The sequence below is a fragment of the Eulemur rufifrons genome, chromosome 7 (assembly GCF_041146395.1).
Source record: "Eulemur rufifrons isolate Redbay chromosome 7, OSU_ERuf_1, whole genome shotgun sequence".
In the NCBI taxonomy this organism is placed as follows: Eukaryota; Metazoa; Chordata; class Mammalia; order Primates; family Lemuridae; genus Eulemur; species Eulemur rufifrons.
Genome location: NC_090989.1, coordinates 242,145,706 through 242,152,636, shown reverse-complemented (window position 1 = coordinate 242,152,636; position 6,931 = coordinate 242,145,706).

Genomic DNA, 6,931 nt, shown 5'->3' with positions numbered 1-6,931 from the left:
TGCCTGACTGATAGTAGGAACTAGCTAGTTAGGGAAGAGGTCTGTATCACTTCAATATGTACACGTCAGCCATTTCAGGAGGGCAGAGAATGAGATTTTTAAAAAGCAACAAAAGGAGTGGAAGGAGAAGCAGCATGGTGGTGTTTTGTGGAAGATGGATCAACAGTCCAACAGAATTAATCAAAACAACACAAATTGTGTCTGGTACATGCTGATGAGATTTGTGAAATATCTCCAGGCCTAAAATAATGGTAATGGGTTCATTCTCTACTACTATCCTGATTTTCCATAAAACTTTTCTCAATTTCAGCTGCCCAGATGGAATTCCTTACTCCTTTCTTGCCTCTTGAACCCCCTACTCAAAGATTTTAATATAATTCCTTGCACAAGGAAAAAAACACTTTACAGAAACTCAGTAACTTTCATATACAGCTGTATTAATTACATAAATGAAAATTTGCTCTAATACTAGTGCTGCTAATGAAATAATATGTAACTGACATGGATTATATATTAAGCACAGTAATATAAATTAATGCATGGGTCAAAAACAAGCCCCAATTCTGACTTACTAATTTGAGTTAGAACTAAATATAAACCAAATAGTTTGCTGGAAAAAGAACTATGAACAATGTATTAATATGACATGCTTACTAACTCACAGCTATCCACATTATACTAGAAGTTTACAAAGGAATCTCAAACACCTATTAATCCATTTCCCACTCAGAAGCTCTGGCATTAAACTTTCAGTAGCTTCCAGTATACAGAGTCAGTGCTGGTACAGAACATATTTTACAACAGAGTTCAAGTCAAAACTTTAAGGCCAATTACAGTAATTAAACCATGCCTCATTTCCCTTTCATATTTGGCCTCCTCTCCCAATGCATAATCTTCTATTTATCTATCCTCCCATTATCATAATTCTCTCTATTATTGTGTGGTTGGGGCTACGTCCTCTGAAACCTGTCTTATGTGATCTCTGGCTCTCATTCCATTTTAAACAAACTCCCATCTACCTTATATCTGTTCAAAAATTTCTCCATTTCCATTGCCTTGGCTGAAAACTGTATCTTCCTCAGAATTCAATTCTACTTTCTTCCACACCAGATACTAGGTACTGAGCTATGGATAACAGAGAAGGAGTTAAGAACAGGAATGAATGTCTGGTGTTCAGGTAGCTTTCAAAATAATCCAAAACTAAATATTTAAGGATTATCCATAGTTCTTCAGATTTCTCTCTTAGTATAAATACAGTAATTGCATTTTGTTTTCTTTATCTAATTGAGCTGGGAATAATGTCATTGTATGTTATTACATATTTTATAATTACAAGAGATAATACATAAACATAAAACAATAAAAAGTTTATTTTGTTCATAAACCCACAGACAGATCAGCAGAATATTAACACATGACATGGAGTTTTCTTCTGAAGGGTAAGTACTGGAAAGATTTATATAGAATAGCTCCCCAAATTTCTGTGGTTGTTACTTTAATAATTCTTGCTCATAGTAAACTTTCAAACAGCCCAGAAAGCAAAAAATAAGCAAGTAAAAATCTTCTAAAACCTCCCCACCCCGCATTCTTGCTACACATGGGTAACCATTATCAAATACAGTTTAATTATCCTTCCAGAAATACAGGTACATATAATTGTAAACATCCCTCCCTCAGCATGCACATTTAGAAAAGATAAATGGGACCATACTATGCTATTACTTGCTTTCTTTAATTAGCAATAGATCTTTGACAACTTTCATTATTAGTGCATATAGATATACTTCACTTTTTTATGGCTGCATAGTTTCATATTTTATAGATGAACCATAATTTTTTTTTAAAAAACTAGTCTCTTATCACAAACATGTCAATTGTTTTCTCTTTTGCATTTTTTTGCTACTACATACTGCTATAAAGAACCATTTTTGCATACTTATACAAGCTATTTGTAGCAATTTGTAAGAGTGAAACTGCTGCAGTTAAAGTACATCTGTGTGTGTGTGTATAAAATCTATCAATACTTACATGTGTGTGTATATATATATATATTTGTGTATATATCTTTCCATACTTATAAATATGTGTATGTATGTGTATACATGCATATATGTCATATATATTTTTCATACTTACATGAGTTATAGTAGAATTGCTGAGTCAATGGGTATATACATATTTTATACATATATACAAACATTTTTCATATTTATATATACCATATTATATATAGTATATATGTATTTTTATACATTATTTGTGTGTGTATCTTTGCATACTTATGAGTGGAATAGCTGAGTCAAAGGGTACATACATACACATACAATTTTGATAGATATTGTAAAGTTGTCTTCCAAAAGAATTACACCAAGTGATAATAGTATGTAACAGTGATTGTCTTCAGAAAACTTTGCCAATGTTACCACTCCTTTTTCCTTTTCCCACACTTACAGTTACATGCCATTGTTTCTGTTTACTTTTTTAATTAACGGGTGAGATTATCTTTTCATTTATTTTTTGACCATTTGTATATACTCTACTAAAAACTGCCTATTCTTTGTATATTTTTCTACTGGATTGTTGTTTTACTGCTTTATATAATGTATTCTAGAAATTAATTTTTGTTACATATGATCAAAAATTTTTTTTTCGAGATAGAGTCTTGCTCTATAGCCCCAGTTAGAGAGCAGTGGCATGATGCTCACTTCAACCTCAAACTCCTGGGCTCAATCGATCCTCCTGCCTCAGCCTTCCAAGTAGCTGGGACTACAGACACACAACACTATGCCCAGCTAATTTTTTCTTCTTCTTTTTTAAGTAGAGATGGGGTCTCGCTCTTGCTCAGGCTGGTCTTGAACTCCTCTCACCTCAGCTTCCCAGAATGCTAGTGTTACAGGCGTGAGCCACCACTCCTGGCCTTAAATAATTGTTTTTAAATCTTACTTATTGTGTCTTTTGTTTTGTGCCTTTGGGATTTGGAGTTTGAGCATATGCAATATTAGGAAAGTTTCTCATGGAATTTTGATAATCAAGAGTTACCTAAAGGATAAAGCTAATGTCCCAGGATATTAAGTGAGAGGAAGAGGATAAGACAAGGGACATTCAGTAAGATTTTTCTCTCCTATCTCTACCAATGCAATGAATTTGCTGATCCAAAACAGAAAATTGTTTTCTTCTATTAAAAAATGAGAGAATTGACTGTCAGTTTTTTAGGCCAATGGAAGAGAGCACAGAAAAGCTCCAATATTCAGTAATTCTGTCTGCATAAGTGACCCACAGATAACTCATTCCCTACTGACTCTGGCCTTTGGGACAACAGAAAGACCACAAGGCTTGTAGTCCAAAGACTTTCCTGAAGATCCCAGCCCTGGTACCTGCTGGCCATGAAGTTCCAAAATTTGAGCCTCTCTGGGCTTCAGTCTTTTCACCTGTAAAATAGGGGTAATAATCCCAAATTCAAAGGGCCACTGTGAGGATAAAATAAGTAATACAACTGAAAGTACATAAACATAGTACTGCTCAATTTTTCATTATTTATTAATCTTTTGAAAAGCACATAGCCAAAAGTCATTTGGAATTCCAAAAGTCTTTAGAATACCACATATTAAACGTTATGCCAGAGAATCACCTTCATAATTATATTTTGCTTAGACAAATATTAAAATTAGAATTCCCCTGAATACCATAACTGACAGAGAACCAGGTATTAAGCAGAAGGGGAAAACCAAGATGGAATTTAAAAGTTCAAATTTTATAAACTACATTTTTTGAACAGAGAGCTTACTATGTAATTATCCGCTTACTCAAAGGGCATTCCTCTGAAGTGAGCAACTACCCTTATCTTCAGAACAAGTTCCCATGCAGAGAAAATTACTACAGTTTAACATATAAAGTTCTAATAAATACAGATCCCTGAATTTAAATTTGGCCCTCAGAAAACTGAGGGTTAGAGGACCTCTCAGGCATAATGGAAATAATGTGATGATTAATTTTATGTATCAACTTAGCTAGGCTGGGGTATCCAGTTTTTTCGTCAAAAAACAAATTCTAAATGTTGCTATGAATGTATTTTTTTGGGTGAGATTAACATTTAAGTCAGTAGACTTTGAGTAATGCAGATTGCCCTCAATAATGCGAGTGGGCCTCATCCAATTGTTGAAGGGCTTAAGGGAAAAGACTGAGGTCTCTCAAGGAATTCTGCTTCCTTGGGATTCAAGACTGCAGTATCAAATATTTCCTGGGTCTCCAGCCTGCTGTCCTAACCTGCAAATTAGCAACTTGCCAGCCCCCCCACACCTCCTGAGCCAATTCCTTAGAATAACTCGGTCAGTCAAGTCTCTTTCTCCATTATGCAGCATATATACGTGTGTGGGTGTGTATATATACAGAGTCATGCAGCATATGTGTGTGTTTATACACACACACAGACAGGTACTGCATAACGATGCTTCAGTCAGTGATGGACCACATATACAACAGTGGGCACACAAGATTATAATGGAGCTGAAAAATTCTTGTCACTTAGTGACATCATAGCCATCCTAACATTACAGCACAATGTATTACCTTTTCTATGTTTAGATATATTTAGATAAACAAATACTTACTGTTGTGTTATAATTGCCCACAGTATTCAGTACAATAACATGCTGTAGAGGTTTGAAGTCTAGGAGCATTAGGCTATACCATACAGCCTAGGTGTGTGGTAGACCATACCATCTAGGTTTGTGTAAGTACACTCTATAATGTTCCCATGAGGACAAAATCACCTAGCAATGCATTTCTCAGAACATACCCCATCATTAAGCAACCTATGACTGTGTGTGTTTGTAAATATACACATACATATTGTATATACACACACACAGTTGGTTCTGTTTCCCTGGAGAACTGACTAATATAGATAATTTCAAGAGATGTGTAATAAGGGACTTTTCTCCCCCTGCCACAGCTAATCACCCTGTCTAGGCCCAAGAAAACTTTCACCTCGCCATTCCTGCAAAATCTTTAAATGAGACTATGCTGGCATCGGGCATCATTTTTTTTCCAGAATGCTTTCTTTGAACTAACCCCCCTAGGGTGCCCTTCCTCTGTAGGCTATAAAACCAAATGCCCTCATTATACTCCTAGGTTTTTACCAGTCCCCTCTCTTCCATGAGGTTCGTGACATGGGTGGGTGGGAGGTGGGTGGTTGTAGGTGCAGACCAAGACAGAGAAGGGTCTAGTTCCCACAGAACTTACATTCAACTGTGAAAGACACACACAACAAACATGTACACAAATACATCCTTAAGGTAATTTCTGTATGCTAAGTGCCAGGAGAAAAAAAAAACAACACGGAGGTATGATGGTGCCTGAAAAGAGAAGCATTTCTGACGGTGAGGGGGTACTTGAGAAGAGACCTGAAGGAGAAGGAGCTAGCCTTGAGAAGAGCGAGAAAGAGCATTCAGTCTGGACCGAGAGGTGGCAAATGGCCCCTGCACACAGCACGGGTGTTCAGTAAATTCTGAGCGAATCCTACCGGAGAAGTGCATCTGTGAAGATACAGATACTTAGAGTGGCTACTTAAGAGTCATAACTAAATCTCACCTCATCCAACCAGCCCTTGTTCAGTCTTGGATTTGGACAGAGGTTCGGCAGCAACGTCACGTGACGGGGTGGGGGATGGTGAAGGAGAAGCAGCCTTGCGGCTCCTCAGTCACAGCACCGGAGCTTGGCCAACCCAGGCCTCACCTTCCTCCTGCGTAAAGTGGAAGGAGGGCTAGGCGTCCCATCTGTCAGGCCCTGCCGGCTCACGCCGAGGTTCCACTTCTTCAGCTAGGCCACCAAGCCCAGCACCTGAGCGAGAAGCCGCTGAGAAGCGGGCCACATTTCCAGGCTCCGAGAGCTGGGCCTAGTCCCACATCCTCTTGCACGCGCCCCGCCGCTCAGGCCGCGGCTCCAGTCCGCGAGGCTCTGGACAGATCCAGACAGACCGCGCACTCCAGAGGTCGGGCAGCCGGTCAGCGCGGCTGGCCCGAAAGTGGCGTCCCGGGCTCGACTTTTCGCTGTCGGAGTACCGGCAAGCCCGCGTCCGAGCTCCCGGCGGAGAGCCGAGACTCGCCAGCCTGTGCTCCTGGACCCGGCGTCTCTGTGTGCTCCGGCCGCCTCCGTGTCTTCGACTCGCCCCTCCTTTCGGGTCCTTCTCTTCCTTCCCCCGCTTGTCCTGTTCTGAGACAGGACCGCTTTTACTGTCTCCGAGCTGGAGAGAAGGCAGGCAGGGTGCCCAGAAAGAAAGGCTCAGTGATGTGGACGAAAAGAAGGGGAAGAAGGAGGGAGGCGGTGGGGGAGAGAACACGCGGAGTCTCAGGCAGCGACAGCGCCGGGTGTCGGGGCGCGGGGACCGAGGGCAGGCGGCCGCGGACCACCGCCGGCGCGAGAACCCGCTAACGCCGGGAGACCGGGAGAGGCGGGGAGCAGCCCTGGGGGAGGGGAGCGCCGCGGGAGGAAGAAAGAGGAAGAAGAGCTCTGATGCTCGGCTGTGCGGCGAAGGTTCAAACCGAAAATAAAAATGGCCTAGATGAAGCGGACTACGGCGTCCGGCGGCGTGGGGAGCGGGGAGGGGAAGGAGCGCGGAGAGTCAGCTGGGACCCCCGGGTTCGGCTCCGCCTACCTGGTCCGGCGCCCGGCCCGCAGCTCCAACGGCGCCAGCGCCACGCAGTGTCCAGATGTCGCGTCGGCTGCGTGCAGCGGTTTTGTTTAATTTTGTTTGTTTCCCAAATCTAGAAGCAGAGCGGAGCGGCCTTTTCGTTCAAAACTGACATTCAGCCTCCTGATTGGCGGATAGAGCAATGAGATGACCTTGCTTTTCTTTCTTCTTTTTTTTTCTCTCTTTTAAATAAATCCATTCTGGAGAAATAGACTTTCGAAGAGGGGAGCGCGGCGGTTCCTG